The sequence below is a fragment of the Gracilinanus agilis genome, chromosome 1 (genome assembly GCF_016433145.1).
Source record: "Gracilinanus agilis isolate LMUSP501 chromosome 1, AgileGrace, whole genome shotgun sequence".
Classification (NCBI taxonomy): Eukaryota; Metazoa; Chordata; class Mammalia; order Didelphimorphia; family Didelphidae; genus Gracilinanus; species Gracilinanus agilis.
Genome location: NC_058130.1, coordinates 751,374,259 through 751,393,910, shown reverse-complemented (window position 1 = coordinate 751,393,910; position 19,652 = coordinate 751,374,259).

Sequence of the window (19,652 nt, the reverse complement as noted above, 5' to 3'; positions counted from 1 at the left end):
AAGCTGTAGGGGAGAAGATGAGAATAGCCATGATATATCTGAAGGATTGTCACACTGTGAGGGTTTAGTTATGTTTTACTGGACTCGAGGGGTCAGAACAATGGGAAATTGCAAGGAGGCATATTTAGGAGAGATTTATTGGAAACTATCCCAAAACAGAATGGGATGCCTTGGGCAGCACTTAGGGTTGTGCCCTCTCTTGAGGTCTTCAAGCAAAGGCTTAAATGAACATCTTCTGGTTGGGTATGATGAGTGGAGTGGAGACTTGAATTATTTTACATTCAGTGTGTCTGAAACAGAGTTCACTGCCTTTTTACCCAAATCCCCAGCATTTATAGTGTGCTTTAAGGTTTGCAAAGCACTTTATAAATATTATCTCATTTGATCCTCACAACAATCCTGAAAGGTCAGGGCTATTATTATCCTTATTTTACAGATAGGGAAACAGAGGCAGGAAGTGATAAGGTGACTTGCCCATAGTCACACAACTAGCAACTATCTAAGGTCAGATTTGAACTCAGGTCTTTCTAACTCCAGGTCTGGCACTCTATCCACTGTGCTGAAGGTCCTTTATAGGCAGTAGCTATCAGAGGGAAGATTCTGTACTCAGATCATCTGATTCCAGAGCCAGTGATCTCTCCTCAATTCCGTACTACCTTTCATAGGAGCAACCTTATTAGCTAAATTAGAAAAAGACTATCCAAGGTGATTTTGAGGGGTTTGACTTGTGAAGAAAGTCAGGGTTTAAATATGTAGGAGGAGATATTTGGAAAAACTTGAAGTTAAAATGAAAAGATATAAGGTAAACTGAAGGAAGAAAAGGGCTTATTCTGTAGGAAGAAAGACCTGAGAAAGACTCAAGGACAAGGAGAAAGTAGTTGGCAAGATAAAAAGTAAATAAGAGTTGATGGGTAAAGTAGATTAGTAAGTAAAAGTTGAGGAAACAAAGAAAATAATTAGGGAGAGAAAGGGGAATATAGGAATGACAGAATGCTGATCAGGGATGGATTATAGCTAACAAAGCTGTGAAAAATATGTTTCTTGGGAATTTAATAAAAAAAAAGATTTAAAATTAAAAGTATAGAAGTGGGAGAAAACTGCCTGTGTATATCCACAAAGCTACAAACTATGGAGAATAGTTATAATAAAAGAAAAAGAATATTTGCTGACATATCCAGAGGTTCCTAGAAGACAAAATCCGAAAAAGGAGACAGAAATAAAACTCATCACCTCAAATATCTATGTACAATGCGCAAAGTTTGGACCTGATGAAAGGCAAATTTGACCTCATAGTTATCACTGAGGATTGGTAGCATAAAACTCATGCCTAAAAGATAGCTCTGGAAGGAGTATTCTTTAAATTAAAAAAAAAAAAACAGGATGAGAAAAATGGGTGATATACTGTATATACTAAGAAGGAACACAGCGGGCTCAGTGGACTGAGAGCCAAGCTTAGAGATGGGAGGTCCTGGGTTCAATTGTGACTTCAGACACTTTCTAGCTGTGTGACCCTGGATAAGTCACTTAACCCCCATTTCCCAGCCCTTATTGCTCTTCTGCCTTGGAACCAATACACAGTATTGATTCCAAGACGGAAGGTAAGGGTTTCATTAAAACAAACAAACAAAAAGGCATACTTATTTGAGGAAATCTCAGAACTCAAGGCAGAAAGCATGCTGAAAGGCATTTCAGTGATTAATGATAAGAGGCAGAAACAAAAGTGCTACTACACCGAGAAGCAAAGTGTCCAGAATTGGAGAGATAATTGGCAGGGGTGTGCTGATAAATGTTTAACAACACACTTTCTAGGGGCAGTTGGGAAAGGTGTGCACGACCCGCTTTTATTAACATTTTCTCCATCACATCCACAAATCTGGATAATGAACAAAACAATAAATTGAACCTTGATTTGTAGTATTTGCTTATTTTCAAGGTGTAAATGCTCACACTGAGCATGCAGCTCCTGGCTCTTGAGCTGGTTTGAGCTGACTCCAACATATCCCTGGTGATTGGTCTGTAGTATTCTGCTTTGATCAGACCACATCTGGAATATTGCTTTCATTTTTGGACACTGCATTTTGGGAGGGACATTGATAGGCTGGGGAATGCCCAAGGAAAGATGACTGTAATTCAGAAGAGCCCATATGATTATGCTGTATGAGGATCCAGTGAAGGAACTGGGGATATGTAGTCTGAAGAAGAAGTGGTTAGGAGCTCATGGGGGCAGTATTGTGTATCGAAAAGTTATTATAAGGAACAGAATTAAACATGTTTAGTTAGTGTAAGATGACGGAAGTAGGGACAATGGTGTGAAATTGCAAAAAGGCAAATTTTGTCTTTAAAGAAAAGCTCCTTAACAGTTAGTTATTCAAAAGGGGAATATGAAGCCTCAGAAGGCAATGATTTATTTGGTTTATTTGTTCAGGCCTAGACTAGACTATATAGCCTCTGATGCCCCTTCCTGAGATCTTGTGATTCTGTCTGTCAGGTCTTGTTATTACATTTTATGTATTCTTTTTCTTATTTTATACTATAATGAAAAAAAATTTGATTTTTAGCTTTCATCATTATTTTTGTCTCCCTTGAAGAAAAAGGATCCTACTTTCTTTAAGTACCCAGAGTTTGAGAGACGAAGGTAACCTTAGAGATAATCTCCACAACTAGCTTGAAACTTAAAACATCTTTTCCTTTCTTCTCAAACAATCTAAAGTCTAGTAATTGATGGATCAAGTCACCAGATTCAAACACTACTTCCCAGCATCCTGAAAGCCCTGGAGGATATGATTACTACAGTTGCTGCTAGAAAAATGACTAGAGGCCCTCCAGAAAGACTCTGGAGAACAGGAGAGGATCCTTAGGATGGGAAAAGAACAAATGCCATCTTGATTTTTGTAAAATTGAAGATAATAGAATGTGCCAGTGATCGTTTATGGAGCTTGATTTTGATTCCTAGTGAAATCAACGAGAGCCCAGTCCTTAGAACTTCCTCACAGCCCTTACAAGTGGATTATACAGAGCATATGCAGACATTTCCTAGCCTACTTCCAATCCAACCTCGTGTGGAAGCTTGGTGCACCTTCTTCAAGCCACGAGTGACCAGTAAACTGGTACCATGAAGTGATAAGGACATATGAAAGAATTGCTAAGTTCCTCCCTAGTTTTCTTTTTGCTATTTTCTTCCCTGCTGGTTTTCAAATAGAGGATTGTTTTGTGCTCCCGAGAAGAAGGGAACTGGCCACTTCTCCCTGGACCTGGCCAATAGAGTCCTTATTTCTTTCGTGTTTATTGTTTCCCAGTCTCCTGAAATGGGAATACCCAGGTAACTATGAGCATAGGAGGTACATTAGAGAGGTCTCTTTGGCAGCTAGAGTTGGTAGCAGAGTCTGCCAAAGCAGTAATGGCCAACAGTGGAGGAAGCACCTGTGGGTAGAGCTGGAAAGGCAGTCCTCCAAGGACAGCTGCAACTTTAGGGATGGTGACCCCTTGTCACCTCTGCTATGGACTCTAGAAAGGCACTGACTTATGAACAAAGAGCAGCAGAGAGTTCCTTGTACCTAAAAGGAAGCCTGTGATGAGAGAAGGGACAAAAGGACTTCTTGCCCAAGGAGGTGCATGCGGGGAGGACACACATATTCTCTCTCCGTGTGCTACCCTCCCGTTGTACTTCAAATTTAATCCTGCTCTTCCCGGAGAATATCCGTGTCTATAAGGGGAGAGTGTGCCCCTGGCTAGGGGCATTAGGGAAGATATGCTGTCTTTGGTGTGTTTGGTGTAGCTGCTCAGTAATTATCCTGGTTAATTGATACTGGATGTAGGTTTCTGGACCAATAGTATCAGAAGACTTGTAGACTATGCAGAAGCCATATCCCTTTATGTCATGATCACTTTCTTTGAGAAAATAATTGGTAGATTTTGAACATGTTAAACATCTAATAACAGCAGAAAAATGAAACAGACTATGTTTTAACAGAAAGGGAAAGGCTTGCTATTGACAGAGATGTTCCACGAGTCAGTCGCTTCTTCCTTATCAGAACATCATTAAAGATGATAATCAGAAAAAGTAGGAAGAACAGGATATGGCATACAATTGAAACAGTTAAATCCTGAAATATCTGAACTATTTAAACAAACATTGCAACATCATGGATTTATTTAATCTGGAGGCTGTCTTCTCTTCTCTTAATAAACCATATTGGCTTCTCTGCTTGGGTTCAACCTCTTCAACTGAGTTTTCTTTCTCCTGAGATCTTTGTTAAGTTATTTTTCTACTTTTAACCACTTTCTAACTCCTTCCTCTTTGATGGTAGTTTCTCTGGGAGCCAGATCTTTAAAGCTACCTCTCTTTCAGAAATGGACAATTTGTTTCACTGGCTTCTGTCTCTGTGCCAAGGGACTTTTGGGCAGACAGCACCGGCTCCATCCAGATACCAGTTCTTTTTGCTTCCCGCCAGTAGATCTATACCTATACTGGCTTCCTGCTCCAAATCCCTCTTTTCCTCAGTTTTCTGACTGAGTAGTTCTATGGCAGCAGGGATCCTAGAGAATGTAAGCTTTAGCTTTTGGTTTTCATGTTGCAGGAAAGAGGAAGAGGATAGAGTTTTGCTGTAAGCCAGTGAGCCAGCTTATATAGCCCTATAGGAGCATGGTGGTTAGGGGTATTGTAGTATACAGAATTGGGGTGATATAGTTTTTTCTAGCTTTGGCTGAGTTCCAAAAGCTGTTAGAGGTTTGGAATCTTGGGAAAAGGCAGTTGACTGGATCTTTCGTGGAGGGAGGTTGTCAATGAACCGAGCTGCTTGGATTACCTAGTTTTAATATTGAAATTTAGCCTAGCTTTGATATATTTACTTAAGAAATTATTATTTTAGATAAACCCTTTATATCTNCCTAGCTTTGATATATTTACTTAAGAAATTATTATTTTAGATAAACCCTTTATATCTTCCTTTCCTAATACCATCCCTGCCTTCCCTCCCTTATCTTATATGTCTGTGGAGTTAATAAGGAGAGTAATTAGAGAGGATTTAAATCTGTGAAGGGATACCTAATTGACAGCATTAGTTATAGTTAGTCAGTCATCATTTATTCCCTTTAGATAGCAATAGCATTTAGTAAAGCTGAGTTTAAAGGCAGGTCCTTACTCAGACTCCATCTTTACTTCCCTTCCCCCACCTGAGGTTCCTGAGACAACTGATAGGGCTTTCCTTTGATCCACCTTCCTAACAAACATCCTTCAAACAAAATAAACCTTTTTGTGTTTCAACAGCCCTATTAGTGCAATTTGTCTGTTAGTTATCAAGAGGGAAGAAGAGGGAAAAGACAACATACTCTGGGCTTAGAGGGAAGCTGGGGCATCCATCTTGAAGGAAGGTGTTACTTCAAAACAGGTCCCTTCCTGTGAAATTAACTAAAGCCTGTTTGTTAATTTCAGTCTAGTCTATTTCCCTCAGCTTGTGCTTGAGTCTAAGTCCCAGTCTGTAAGCCTGCTGTGTTTGTCTGTTTAGTTTAATTTCTCTTCTCCCTAAAAGATCTCTGTTTCCCTTCTGTGTTATACTCCTGACTTCAGTCCTATTATACCCTGAATCTCCTTTAATCCCAGCCTACCTATAACCGAGATTACCCACTTAGCAAGTCTCCAACATCCTCCTTTCAAATTCCTTATACCACACACCTTTTCCCAAATTTCCTACATTACAGTATAGAGGATGCTGAGTAAGTACATTTGCGATTAGAGCACAGCCTTCTCTGCTAGTACTTTACTAGGTTGTTGCCTTATCAGGGTTCTTCATTTTAGACTCCGGAGATAGCTGAAATTACCTTCTATCTTAACCATCATCCTTATTTTGGAGAGGTTCGAGTTATCATGAAGGTGGAGAATGTCTAGTCCTCTAATTGTGGGTCATATGACTTGGACATCTCTCCAAGAGATTTTCTAACCTTAAGTTAGCCTTTAGATAGAGACCCAGATCTATCTTAGCAGGAGAAAAGAATCCCCAAAGTGCATTTAATCATAGCCTAGTAGTGCTTGACCTTTGTTTGGTAGCCCTTTAGCTGAGAATAGTGGCTCTTGGTCTCTGCTCTGACTAAAAAGCTGCCAGGCTGCCCTTATCATGGACATACTTTCTTGTCAAGGCACCCTAGCAGTTGGGGGCCAAGTTGGACATACCAAGTTGAGACTCTGAAGGGCACCTCAGATGAAGGCTGCAGCTAGAGTCAGCAGAGATGTGACTTGACACCCAATGGAGAGCAACAAAGATTTCCCATCAAGTGGGAAGCAGTGGTGAATTGTACTCAGCTATGAATAGTCCCAGCAGAGAACAATGATGTGTGGGAAGCAGGCTGATCAAGAAGACGATATCACCATCATCATCACTGATATTTATGTAACACTTTGAAGTTTGCAGAGCATTTTATGTAGACTATCCTTTTTGAGACTCATAATAACCCTTTGAGATGAGCATTATGGGTATTATTGTTATCTTCATTATACAAGTGAAGATGCTGAGCCTAATAGAGGTTAAGTTACATGCCCATAGTCACACAGCTAGTAAACATCAGGTATGAGATTTGAACCCAGATCTTCCTCATTTCATGCCCTGGGCACTGTCCCCTGAAACAGTGCTGATTCTCAAGGTGCTGACAGCAAGAGACAGGAGTTGACCTTCTATGAAGGCACCCTAGCCACTTGCGTTCTCCTCCACAAGTATGCCTCTGGGTGTGTTTTCTTACATGTATGAGCCTCACACGTGGTCCCTGAATGTGTTCTCTCTTCCCACTGATGGTATGTGAATTTGTGGGAAAGTGTGTTCTGTATTTATGGGGGGTGGAATGGTAGCCAACCTTGTTTGGTCCTGTCCATCTGTCATTCCTGTCTCCCTCACCCCATTGTGAACCCACAGATAATTTAGTTAACTTCCCTGGTAATCCTCCATTACATGTTCCATTGCAAATATGCTTACTATACTATTTCATTAAATGTTTTCACTTAGAACTAATTGCGTCCTCCATTTGACACATAAACAGATTGGTGAGGACTTATGAGCTATGGCTTTGGGTGACTGGGGACCAATCTTGAACCTAGGAGTAAAGTTTTTTGGGGGATGCATGTGCAAGGGAGGGCTGAGTCCAGGGATTATATATAAATCAGTCTTATGGCAGCAGGAAAAGGGAATGTGTTTGCCTTTGCTATCATATCATCATTATCAAACATTTATTGTGCATCTTCTGGCATTCTTACGTTTTGATACATGATTAGACCTTTTTTCTTCATTTCTTTTCTCTTTCTGATCTTAGATACAAGAAACACACGTCAATACTTGAATCCTGCCTTCATAGCAATCTAGTCTTTTTTAAACTTTTTTTTTTAGTAATCCTAAACTTGAAATAGGGCAAAGTTTAGAATTCCGTGTCTTGATTTTATATTTTAATTGATGCAAGTAGGGTCACAATATTACCAAAGGGCACTCAGGAATTATTTTTAGAGGATGAAGGCAGAACCATTCCTTTAAAAATACAGTATGTGAGTCAGAGAGAATAGCATGATGAGAGAGACAGAGACAAAGACAGAGAGACAGAGACAGAGAGATGAGAAGACAAGACAACCTGGGTTTATCTCCTTGTTATAGCAGTACAATAACTAGCTCTCTGAAACATGACCAAGTCACTTAATCTCACTTAACTACTCTGAGTCCATTTTCTATAAATTGGGAATAATAATAATAATACAGGCTATATGTGAAGTACGTATTCTGGCTTTCAAATAACCTGGGACAAATGACTTACTTTCTTTTAGCCAATGAGGGAATTGGCCTAGATTGCCTCTAAGTTTCCTTCTAGCTCTATATTTCTGTTCCTATCTATACCTACATCTCTATCTGTCTGTCTTACTATCTATTATCATCATCTTTATCTTCCTAACCATCTCTAGCTATCTATCAAAATAATATTAATAACAGCCAACATTTATATAATGCTTACTATGTGTCAGGCATTGTGCTCAGCACTTTCCAATTATTATCTCATTTGACCTTCACTACTCTGGAAGGTAGGTATTATTATTATTCTCATTTTACATATAGGGAAACTGAGGCATATAGTGATTTTTAAGTGACTCGCTCAGGGTCATACAGATAGTATCTGAGATGAGATTTGAACCTTAAGTCTTTCAGAACCCCAGTCTGTACTTTCTCTCTCTCTCTCTCTCTCTCTCTCTCTCTCTCTCTCTCTCTCTCTCTCTCTCTCATTCTCTCTGTCTACATTATCTAGCTATCCATCCATCTAGCTATCCATCCATCCGTCTATGTATCTATGTATTTATGGATCTCTGTTTGTCTACCTCTGTCTGTCTGTCTATGCATCTATCCATCCATGCATCCATCCATCCCTCTATCTATGTATCTATATATCTATCTATTTATCCATTTATATGTTTCTCTGTCTATATCTTTCTTCTCTCTCTCCTCTCTCTCTCTCTCTTTCTCTCTCTCTCTCTCTCTCTCTCTCTCTCTCTCTCTCTCTCTCTCTCTGTCTCTCTCTGTCTCTCTGTCTCTCTGTCTCTCTCTCTCTGTATATGCTAGAGATAGTGGGGAAAGAGATCTGGCCTCAGAGCTGATCATTAATCAGGCCACACACTTTTGTTAAACACTTAACTATGTGTCAGGTATTGTACTATGCCATTAGAATACAAGCTTCTTGAGAGCATATTTTTGCCTTTGTTTCCTCTGCATATAGTTATTTAGAGATAGACAGAAAGATAGACAGATAGATGACACTGTTAGGGAAAATGTTTATACATTTGTTTTTGCTACATATTCAATGCAGCTATTCCTTCATAAAAGCTAATCAATGATAAGCATTTAAATGGGCTGATATACTAATCATTCACTGGCACCTAACAGTAGGTGGACCCTAACTGATTGGGGCTTGTGCTGATGGCTCTCTTAGGGTACCTTAGAACCATGAGGTCTGGCCCTAGGGAGTATGAGCCAGTACATACTCACTACATATTTAAATCTTATATATATTGTATTATTCTATACATTATACACATTAGAAATTAAATACATATAATGTATACACACACAGAGACACACACATATATATATATATGTATATAAATGTAATGGATAAAATCAGAGTAATTTTTTTCTTCTATGAAATATAACTTCTCTTAATCTCAAATCACTAATATAGAGTTTACATAAAAAAATCACTGTTAATTGCCATGCAACTTATTGGCAGCCTTAAATTATATAGAAGGAAATCATAGAAACACTAAGGCACAGAAAAAGAGGGGAGCTGTTGACTCTAGCCAACTGGTTCAGTTGCCATAACCACTAGTTGTATCTGATTTCAGCTCTGGTTCTGCCCTGTAACCTCCTCTCCTCCTCTCTTTTGCTTTCTGGTTTGTGTGTTTACCTATTCATCTTATTCTTGCCTCTCCACATGGTGCTACTAGAGTTGGGCAGAAGCGACTTCCTGCAAGTCACTGGGACTTTATAACCAACAGTTCTTCCAAAGGTCTCTAGACAGCCTAGTCCAAATTTTCTCTTGTCCTCCTGTGAGAAGCTGTCAAAACTTGTGACATTTGGCACAGCTTGGCACGAGTTATGGAACCTGCATAGCAGGTGACAGAAGGATGGTAATTCTACTCATTTTCCCCTAGTGACTCTTTTCTCAAAAACATTCCCTTTTATTGGAATTATTGTAATCAGTATCCTCATTCAGCCCCAGGGAAACACAGAAAAACAATACTGGCTAATAGCAGAGCCCACAGGCCCCCTATAACTCCTAGGAAATTCCCATCCTTATATGTAGTAATACAGAAATTCCCCTAGAAGTCACTTCACAACAAATCAGCATATAGTGAGTTAATGTTAAAGATTTAAAAACTCTAACTTAGATTCCCATATACAGGTGCCTGAAAAAATAGGCCAGAATAGTTTCTAAGTACCGCCCCCCCCACTCTCCTCTGATTTGGTATAGTAAGCTAACATAAAAGAACAATGAATGAAATATGGAGAAATTGTCTCCCATGAAAAAGCCTGTACTTTCCTACCACTATATGTCAAATACACCTAATACATTGTCTCTAAGAAAAAGATGGATGGTGAGAATGGATTTCTATGCCAACTTTATGTGTGATCTCAAAACGTATAAAATAAACACAGTCCAAATGCTGACCAGAGCAATCTTTATGATGCCTGGCCCTGGCTGAAAACCTGATTACTCTCATTCGTCTCAGTCATGTTGCTGACACAGCGATGTCCTGCCTCTGAGATTTTCCTGGACCTGTGGTAGTCTTTTACCCCCGCGTAATGCTGCCTGGGATAGGGACTTGGAAAGGTAGATCCCCTAACCCCCTAAAAAGCTTTGATGGTTTCCCACATCCTCCTAGGAAAGTTGTCCAAAGATTGTATGAATTTGGGAACATCTCTAACAAAGTCCCTGAGATACTGGAGAAGTTTCCCCAAGTCTTTGCTACTAAATCTCCAATATACAGGGATATCCATAAACTTTAGTGTATGAAAAAAGTTGTAGACCTATGCTATATGAATAATTCTGGACCTTTGATTACATCCATGTTGAGAATTCTTAATAAGAAAATTCCTCTCCATTTATGCAGGTCACCAAACCATCTGGAATTTCCTGCTGCCTCCAAAGTGCTGTATGAATGTCAGTTATTATTTTATCACCTCTAGAGACTGACTAGTGACCTGGTATGATGGATGTTTCCATAGCCTGCTTAGTGGAAGCTTCTGGTCTTGGTTATAAGCTTCAGGATATATTAGAAATCTTTCAGTACCAGAGAGGCAATGTGGCCTAGTGGAGAGACGACTGGCCTGGAAGCCATAAGGACCTGGATTCAAGTGAGGCCACTGACACAGGTGATCCTGGACAAGCCACCTAATCTTTTGTTTAGGCAGCTCTCTAGGGCTATAAATAGCAGAGAAGCTGCTAACCTACAATGGCAGAGAGATCCCTATGTTAAAGAGACTGCTGGTCTAGTTTTTCTCTAGTCCTTAATACTGTGGCAACTCCTTTCTAGAAGGAAATGCTCTTAACAGGTAAAAGACTGAGAAATAAGCTTAAGTTTTGTAGACAGAGCTGAGCACCTCAAATGAGACTAGGGTTGTCTCCCACCATGAGTCTGTTCTGCACATCTGAAAATACTTCCCAAAGCTGAGGGACTTCTATTTCTAGGCCTTTGCAGATGCTGTTCTCTGGGCTAGGAATATACTTTCTGTTGTTCTTAGAATTCCTATCTTCCTTCAAAAGCCAGCTCAGTAGGCCCTTCCCTAGCTCTCTAGGTAGCTGCTTCCCAAATATGACTTTGTATTTCCTTCTCTGTCTAGGTGTTGTTTCTCTAGTAAAATGTAAACTCCTTGAGGGCAGACCATGTTCTGGTCTCTGTACTATAAGATCATAGGCTTAGGGAAGGTACCTGAGGCCATCAGAGAGTCTAACTAAACCCCTCCTTTTACAGATGAGGAAGCTGAGTCCCTGACAGGATCATAGTGATCATCAGTTTAGAGCTAGTAGAGACTTCAGTGGCTGTCTGTCTAGCTTAACTTCCTTCTTGTACAGAGAAGGAAGCTAAACCTGAGAGGTAGATGACTTGTCCTAGGTGACATTGGCAGTATGTGTAAGAGATAGAATTTGAACTCAGGACTTCTGGCTCCAAAGTGTTCTTTCCATTGTTGAAGGCCTATCAGAAGATGGAGGTTAACAGAGCCAGGATTTGAACCTGGGACCTCTGATTCTAAATTTAATTCGCTGTCCCCTTCTCTCTCCTCCTTAGCACTAGTCCAGGGTCAGGCAAACAGCAGTTACTTAATAAATGCTTACTGAATGAATACATAGGCTTAGTAGAATCTCCTTCAAAGGAGGATTAAGAAAAAGGCTCAGAATGATTTCTCGGTTTCCCCATCCTTGGGAGAGTTCTCTTGTATGCCTTAGTAGTGGAATTGGAAACCTTTGGAGTGAAGGCTGACTCTTTTCTCCCTCTGTTCCTTTCCCAGGACTGAGACTGCAAAGAAAACTACATCACAAAGCCTGTAACATTAGCATGGGACATGGGAAAGCAAAAACAATATGATTATTTTATGAACCTGCAGAGAGATGAAAAATGAATGAGCTTATGATATCTCAATGGACAGGAGGGGGCACAAGAGACAGAATTAAGGCAGAGAAGAAAGCCTAGAAATAGGAGGGATCACAGGCGACCCACTTCTCCTGCCTCTGGAAACTTTGGGGGCCCCTGAGAACTTCCATCTGGGATTTCTTTCTCTCAAGGCTCAATTCAAATACCACCTTCTCCTGGAAGCCTTTCCTGGTCCCTTGGAAGCTGAGAGAGTGCACTTCCCCCCCCCCCCCAAACTACCATGTATATGTGGATTATACACATACCCTCCTCTATGTGTTGGTACATGCATGTGTGCAAACGCCTCTGGCTTCTCTGGCTTCCTTTAAGTTCCAGCTAAAATCCCAGCTTCTCTGGGAAGCCTCCCCATCCCCTCTTGATTCTAGTGCCTTCCCTATGTTCACGATTTCCCATTTATCTTGTCCAAAGCTGGTTTGTGCACATTTGTTTGCCTTTTCTCCTATTAGGTTGCAGGCTCCTTGAGGGCAGGAGATCTCTTTTGCCCCCTTTTGTCCAAAGAAATGAAATGGATGATTGATTGATTTCCTGTTATTCTCTAGCCCCCTCTCCTTTCCCCCCATTAGAATGGCAACTCCTGGAGGAAAGAACTTGGCCTGTTTTGTCTGATTTCTCGGAGTTTGGGCACAACTAGTAGTAGAGACTTCTCAGAGGCTGTGTGTGTGTGTGTGTGTGTGTGTGTGTGTGTGTGTGTGTGTGTGTGTGTGTTGGGGGGGGGTTGTTGTATGGTGGGAAGAACTGGCTGAAGTGAACCAAAACCCCATCTTTTCCACAATGATGAGAAACCTCTTAAAAAGTTTGGTGTGACTTGGGCGCCACCTGCCGTTTGGTATGTACGACTGGGTACCCAGTGCCTCCCTTGTGGCTCATTTATTTGCTAAGCCAAGTTTAGTGTTTGATTAAAAGAAGGATTTGGTCCATTTTAATTTTTGTAGTTTGGTGAATAAACATAGTATCATTCTGGCATTCGTGGAGAAGACAAGACTCCCTGGAAAAGATCCTGTTGTGAGGAAGGGTGGAAGGCAAAGGGGAAAGATGCAGTGGAGATGGACAGTGTCATGGAAACACTGAATTAGGCCCTTGGACAGCCTTTGAGAGGTAGTGGAAGACAGCAGAGTGGCCATCTCTGGTCCACGGGGTCACGAAAAGTTGAACATGGCTGAACGAATGAATGTGGATCTTTAAACGATGCAGTTCCCCCAACGCACACTGGATTGAAATGTGCTGCAGAGAAGGACAGAACATATGGGAGGATCGGAAAGGAAATCAGTTTGGCTGGACTGGAGAGTGCAGGAAGGGAAGTGATGTCCAGAGAAGTCGGAGAGGAGGCTTAGGGCAAACTGTGAAGAGCTCTCACTGGCCAAGAAAAAAGTTTATATTTGATTTTAGGGGCATTAGGGAGCACCTGGACTCTACTGAGTAATGGAGATGACATGGCCAGGTAGCTTTTTTTTTTTTTTTTTTTTTTAAATCTTTACCTTCTGTCTTAGGTTCCAAAACAAGGGAGTGATAAGGGCTGAGCAATGGAGGTTAAGTGGCTTGTTCAGAGTCACCTAGCCAGAAAGGATGTGAATCCAGGATCTCCCATCACCAGGCTTGGTACTCTATCCCTTAAGCCACCTAGTTGCCCCTGGGCCAATAACTTTGTAGAGAATGGATCAGAATGAATAAAACATTTATTAAATGTTGATTATATGCAAAGCAGTGCACCAGGTTTTAGGGACAGAAATAGATACTATACTTGATCTTGGTTAAAAAATCAGACAGTTCTTGTTTTCAAGGAGCTCATACTCTGAAGGCGAAGATGACATAGAGGAGCTTTTAGCTGTGAGTTAGTTGGAAATCTTCTATAATCCTTGGGGGTGTAATAAATAAAATTAATGTAGAGTAATAGAATTACAAATATCATGGTTTCAAAGGGTTTATTGAAAGCCATTTAGAAAAATGAAGCCACATGCCTGTTAAAAGCTAGTTCAAAAGTACCACCATACCTCTGCCCACCAAGCTGCTTCAGCAGGAAAAGAGAGTGTACCAATCCGGCCCTGAGTCTTTATACCTCTGTCTATGTGATCACACTTCCTGTCTACCTCATTACACAAGAGGAATCATGGGAAATGTAGTTTTGAAAGAGTCCTAAATGTCCACAGGAAATTTAGATCAGGGACCTCAAAATTAGTTCAAGGACCCCCAAATTTCCAATATCACAGGGGGCAGGGGAAAAGCAGATGGCCCTACCTATTCTTTAATGCTGTATTCACTGATAGAAAATCTATTTCCTGATGTTGAACCATTTGGCAGGAGCCAAGGATTTTGGTGAGAAGAACTCTCTTTTTCTGGGTCTTCAATAGATGTGGTACCTGAAGGAGCCGCTGCCCATCTGCATCTTCCTAGGAGCTGCTTCCCAGGATGATGGCAGCAGGCACTGGGCAGGATGCATCACTCTTTCCAAGTCTTGAACCCTTGCTACTCAACTATCTCCATTAGGATCTTAGGAGACCTGGTGACCAGGATGGCGGCGATGGTTCTACTTGATGGGACACGCTGCCTCCTCTGGGGGGCTTTGCTGTTTCAGCTAGGCTTACCTGCCTGTGGGGATAACTGGCCCCTTCTCCACAATGATGACTGTGAGGGTTTGTCTGGAAGCAAGAATGGTGACCTAAGGGGTGCTTCCACTCTCAGGGCCCCTTTGCTCATCCCATTTGACGTACCTGCCTAAGTACCCGATCTCAGCCTAGTCTCTCTACCTCCTGGACAGGCTTTAGACTGACTACAAGCCCTACCAAATTTCTCCATCCCCAAACCAATCTTTGGCCTTCTTGATGAACTCAATCCCTTTAAAACTACCTTCAATTTCTTTGTCCTTCCTATTATCCATTGGTGAGGTAATAGTCAAATAATTAGATGATTCCTGGGGACATGTTTGTTAGGGCTGGGGAAGCATTGGCATTAAGATGACCCAGGTTCGAATCCCACTTTCTACCTGTGTGATACATTGGGCAAGTCACGGATCTGTCTGGAGCTCAGTTTCTTCATTTGTAAAATGAGTGGATTGGTCTACAGTGGGGCTTAACCTGAAAGCATATGATTTATCACTCGTTTATTTGGGTATAGGATTTGGGGTTTTGGTTTTATAATTATATTCTCTTACATATATAATTAATACATAATATATATAATATGAATATTAATTATATATAATATATAAATACAATATATAATTATATTCTCTTACAAAAATGAATAATATGGAAATAGGTTTTGAGTAATAACACATGTATAACCTAGTGGAATTGCTTGTCAATTCTGGGAGAAGGAGGCAGGAGGGAAGGAAGACAACATGAATCCTGTAACTTTGGAAAACCTATGTGTAAATTTGTTACTGGAATAAAATCAAGATAAAATAAAATAAATAAATAAAATAATTGCATTTCAATATAATTGATTTCTGTTGTAATTCTATGTATTTTATTTTATGCAGTTACCAATGTGATTCTAAGTAGGGGTCCATGGGTTTTCCCAGCTTTCCCAGGGGCCTAAGGACACAGAAAAGGTGAAAGAAAAAGGTGAAAGAAAAGAAGAGAGAGAGAGAGAGATCCCCCTTAACAGGAGGATCTCTCTCTCTCTCTCTTTTTTTCCCCTCAAGTCTGTTTCAAAAGCAAAGCTCCTTCATTTCTGTGCCCCACGTTCTTGGCTAAAGAATGTGCTGTCTATGATGGATTAGTGCTAGGAATGTATTTGGAAAAAAAATTTAACCCCTTATATTCTGTTTTAGAATTGATACTAAATATTGATTCTAAGGCAGAAGAGCAGTAAAGGTGGTTGGGGTTGAGTGACTTGCTCAGGGTCACATCTAGAGGCCATATTTGAACCAGGTTCTCCTGACTCCAGGCCTTGTGATTTATCCACTGTACTATTCAGTTGCCCTCCCCCTTTAAAAAGACCCCAATGATCTAGACTCTAAATGATCACCCTAGTGCAATTATCAATAATATAGAAATGGGTCTTGATCAATGATACATGTAAAACCCAGTGGAATTGTGTGTTGGCTACAGAGGGTTGGGGGTTGGAGTAGGGTTGGAGGGGAGAGAAAGAACATGAATCATGTAACCATGGAAAAATATTCTAAATTAATTAAATAATATTTTTCAATTAAGAAATAAAAAGACCCCAAAACCTTTAACTTTGGGGGCATTTGGGTGGCTCAGCAGATTGAGAGCCAGGCCTAGAAATGGGAAGTCATGGGATCGAAACTGATCTCAGAAGCTTCCCAGCTGTGTGTCTCTGGGCAAGTCACTTAACCCCCATTGCCTAGCCCATACCTCTCATCTGCCTTGGAACCAATACACAGAATTGATTCTAAGAAGTTAAGGGTTTTAAAAACAAACAAACAAAACAAAAATTCTCACCTTCTGTCTTAGCATCAACTTGAAGACAGAATAGCAGCCAGGGCTAGGCAATTGGGATTAAGTGATTTGCCCAGAGCCACACAGCTAGGAAGGGTCTGAGGTCAGATTTGAACCTTCAAATTCTAGGCCTGGCATTCTATCCATTGTGCTACTTAGCTGTCCTGTTTTGGGGAATTCTTGTGTGAAGAGCTACAATAAAAATAAAAATTGAAACTTTTTTTTTTTTTGGCGTTGGTTGCAGGGTAGAGGTATCATCAGGGAACAGGGCAAATCAGACTTACAAAGGACACACTTTTTACAGATTAAATAAGAGGAATATTGGTTAAATGCAGGACTAATATCCTCTCTGTTTATACCAGGGGTCGGCAACTTGTGGCTCTCGAGCCATATCTGGCTCTTTTGAGGGCCAGATATGGCTCTTTCTGCAGGAGCCATAAAGTCCATTTTTTTTCAGGCGCTGTTACAGGAGCGGCACTGTGAGCACTGTACGGCTCTCACGAAATTACACTTTAAAAAATGTGGCGTTTATGGATCTCACGGCCAAAAAGGTTGCCAACCCCTGGTTTGTATTATACAATTCAACACAGTTACTTACTTTGGGGTAGATATTAGGGACATGAAGACAAAAATGAAATTGTTCTTGCCCTATAGAACTTATGCTCTATTCCCCACATTCATTTTTTTTTTTTTTGGCAATACTTTTCTGGACATGTTAGCATTCTTATTGTGTTCCTAGCATAAAAGATTTTGTTGGAAGGAGCAGAGGATGTTCAGTTTGGAGGGGAAAACTTTTAGGACACGTGAAAACATTCTTCAAGCACATAAAGGATTGTCATGGGGTCCTTTCTGCTTGATCTCAGACCAAAAATCTTGAAGCCATGTGTGAAATTTGCAAATAAATTTAAATTTATGTAAGGGAAAATAGCTTAATATTTAGAGGCAGTTAGGTGTTACAGGGGATAGAGTGTGGAGTCAGAAAGGCCCCACTTCAAATCCTGGCTCAGAAACTTCCTGGCTGTGAGACCCTGGGCAAGTCAATTCCTTTATGTCTCAGGTTCCTCATTTGTAATGGGGATGATAATAGTACCTATTGTGATAATGAGATTAAATCTAACTTGCCCATTCTCAAATCTAATCACCAAAAGTGTAAACATCTCCACTTAATTCACAAGTTGGGAGGTCTGTGACCCACTAGTGCTGGAGTGACAAATCAGAATTTACTGACTGCCTCCAGGACAGTCCTAAGAAAAGTGCCTGTTGTGATTGAACATGTAAACTAAGAGAAAGGCACAGGAAGAGACACAAAAGAAGCCCCTTTAAAAGAGAGCGACAACTTCCTGTAGCTCTTCTGGTTTGTGTCTTGGACCTGAAGGAGTTCTTCACAATGGATTACAATGGATTACTCCTCAATTTGTGGAAGGGAGGGTTTTACAAACAAATTATCTGAATGAGGATTTTAACTCAGGTCTTCTTGATTTCAGGGAACTGGGTGTCACAGTGGATAGAGCACCAGGCTTGGGAGTCTGGAAGACCTGAGTTCAAATCTTGACTAGCTGTGTGATCCTGGGCAAGTCTCTTAACCTTGCTTGCCTCAGTTTCCTCACTGGATGGAGAAAGATGATAAACAACTCCAGGATCTTTGCCAAGAAACCTCAAATGGGGTCATGAAGAGATAGATACGTCTGAACAAAAACTTCCTGACTCCAAGTCCCATGCTCTTGTTTATAGCTGTAGAGATGGCCAGGACTTCATGGGTGATTTTACAGGTGAGGAAATAGGTGACGTGTTTGCCAAAACTCAGACAGAAAGGGGCCGAGCCCAGCACTCCAAGCTGAGTCTCCTTCTATCCCGTTCTTCCTCTCATTGTAGGAGGGATTCTTCACCAGACAGGGGTTGGTTGCTCTCCATGGCCTTTGAGGGTCCTTCCAACAATGGGGTGCTGTGAAATAGCATCCCAGGTGGCTGGAGGATCATAGATTTAGAACTGGAAAAAATGCGTGAGGAGGCTGCTATGTCCAATACCCTCGCTTGACAGATGAGGAAACTGAGTCTCAGAGAGGCTAAGTGACTCATCCAGCTCTTAAGAATCAGGGGCAGGATTCCAACTCGGGTCTTTCTGACTCCAAGCCCACATGATGTCACATTGTCTCTCTAGGAGCTGAGACCCTGAAAAACTGCATAGAATGACAAGCACATGCCGACTTCATTCCCCTCTAAGCCCTGCTCCTGAGGTTCTCTAGACTTCAACATCTCACCCCTTCTGCTACCAGTTCAACTTGGAACTTTCCTCGGTCCTTGGTGTCTCTTCACCCTGGAACAGCCTTCCCCACCTTGGCCTCCTCCTCCTGGTGTATCCCTCTGCCAAGGCCTTTCTACCTTCTCCCATTGGTGAGCTCCTCCTGTAGCCTCCATTTGGTGGAAAGGCCCAGGACTGATGGCTCATTCTCCTGGCCTTATTCCCAACTTCGCCCCCTCCCTCCCCAGCCCCTGGCTCCTTTGTGAGAAAGATCTCCTCCTCCAGAGCAGGGACTGGCTTTCTTTCTGCTTGCATTTGTATTAGCGCAGCTCCTAGCAAACAGCAGACGCTTAATAAATGCCTTTTCCTGTCTGTCCTTCCATCCTGAGGTCTTAACGCACTGTGGAGGTGGGGCAAGGGTCATAGTTTGAAGGACTTTATAGTGCTGAATCTCTTGTGAAGAAAAGATCCCCCCGTTTTAATTGTGAATAAGCCACTTTCTAATTTATGTGTTTTCTAAGTCTGGATTTCTGTATTGGGTTGTGAAAAAATAGGGCACATCTGTATTGTTCTGTCAAGAGCTAAGTCAACTGGGCACCACATGTATTTCCAGCAGAACATTTTAAATGTAGTTGCTAAGGAACATAATGCACAGCATTCAAATGAAGCAGCCCGAAGTGACAAGAGGTAGTTAATCTGACATAGTTCAATCCACAGACCCTTAAAACGTGTTGTCATTTTGGCATTGTCCTGATGTTATGGACTAGGTCATTAATTATCAACATTTCTTTCTTTCTTCCTTCCTTTCTTTCTTTCTTTCTTCCTTCCTTCCTTTCTTTCTTCCTTCCTT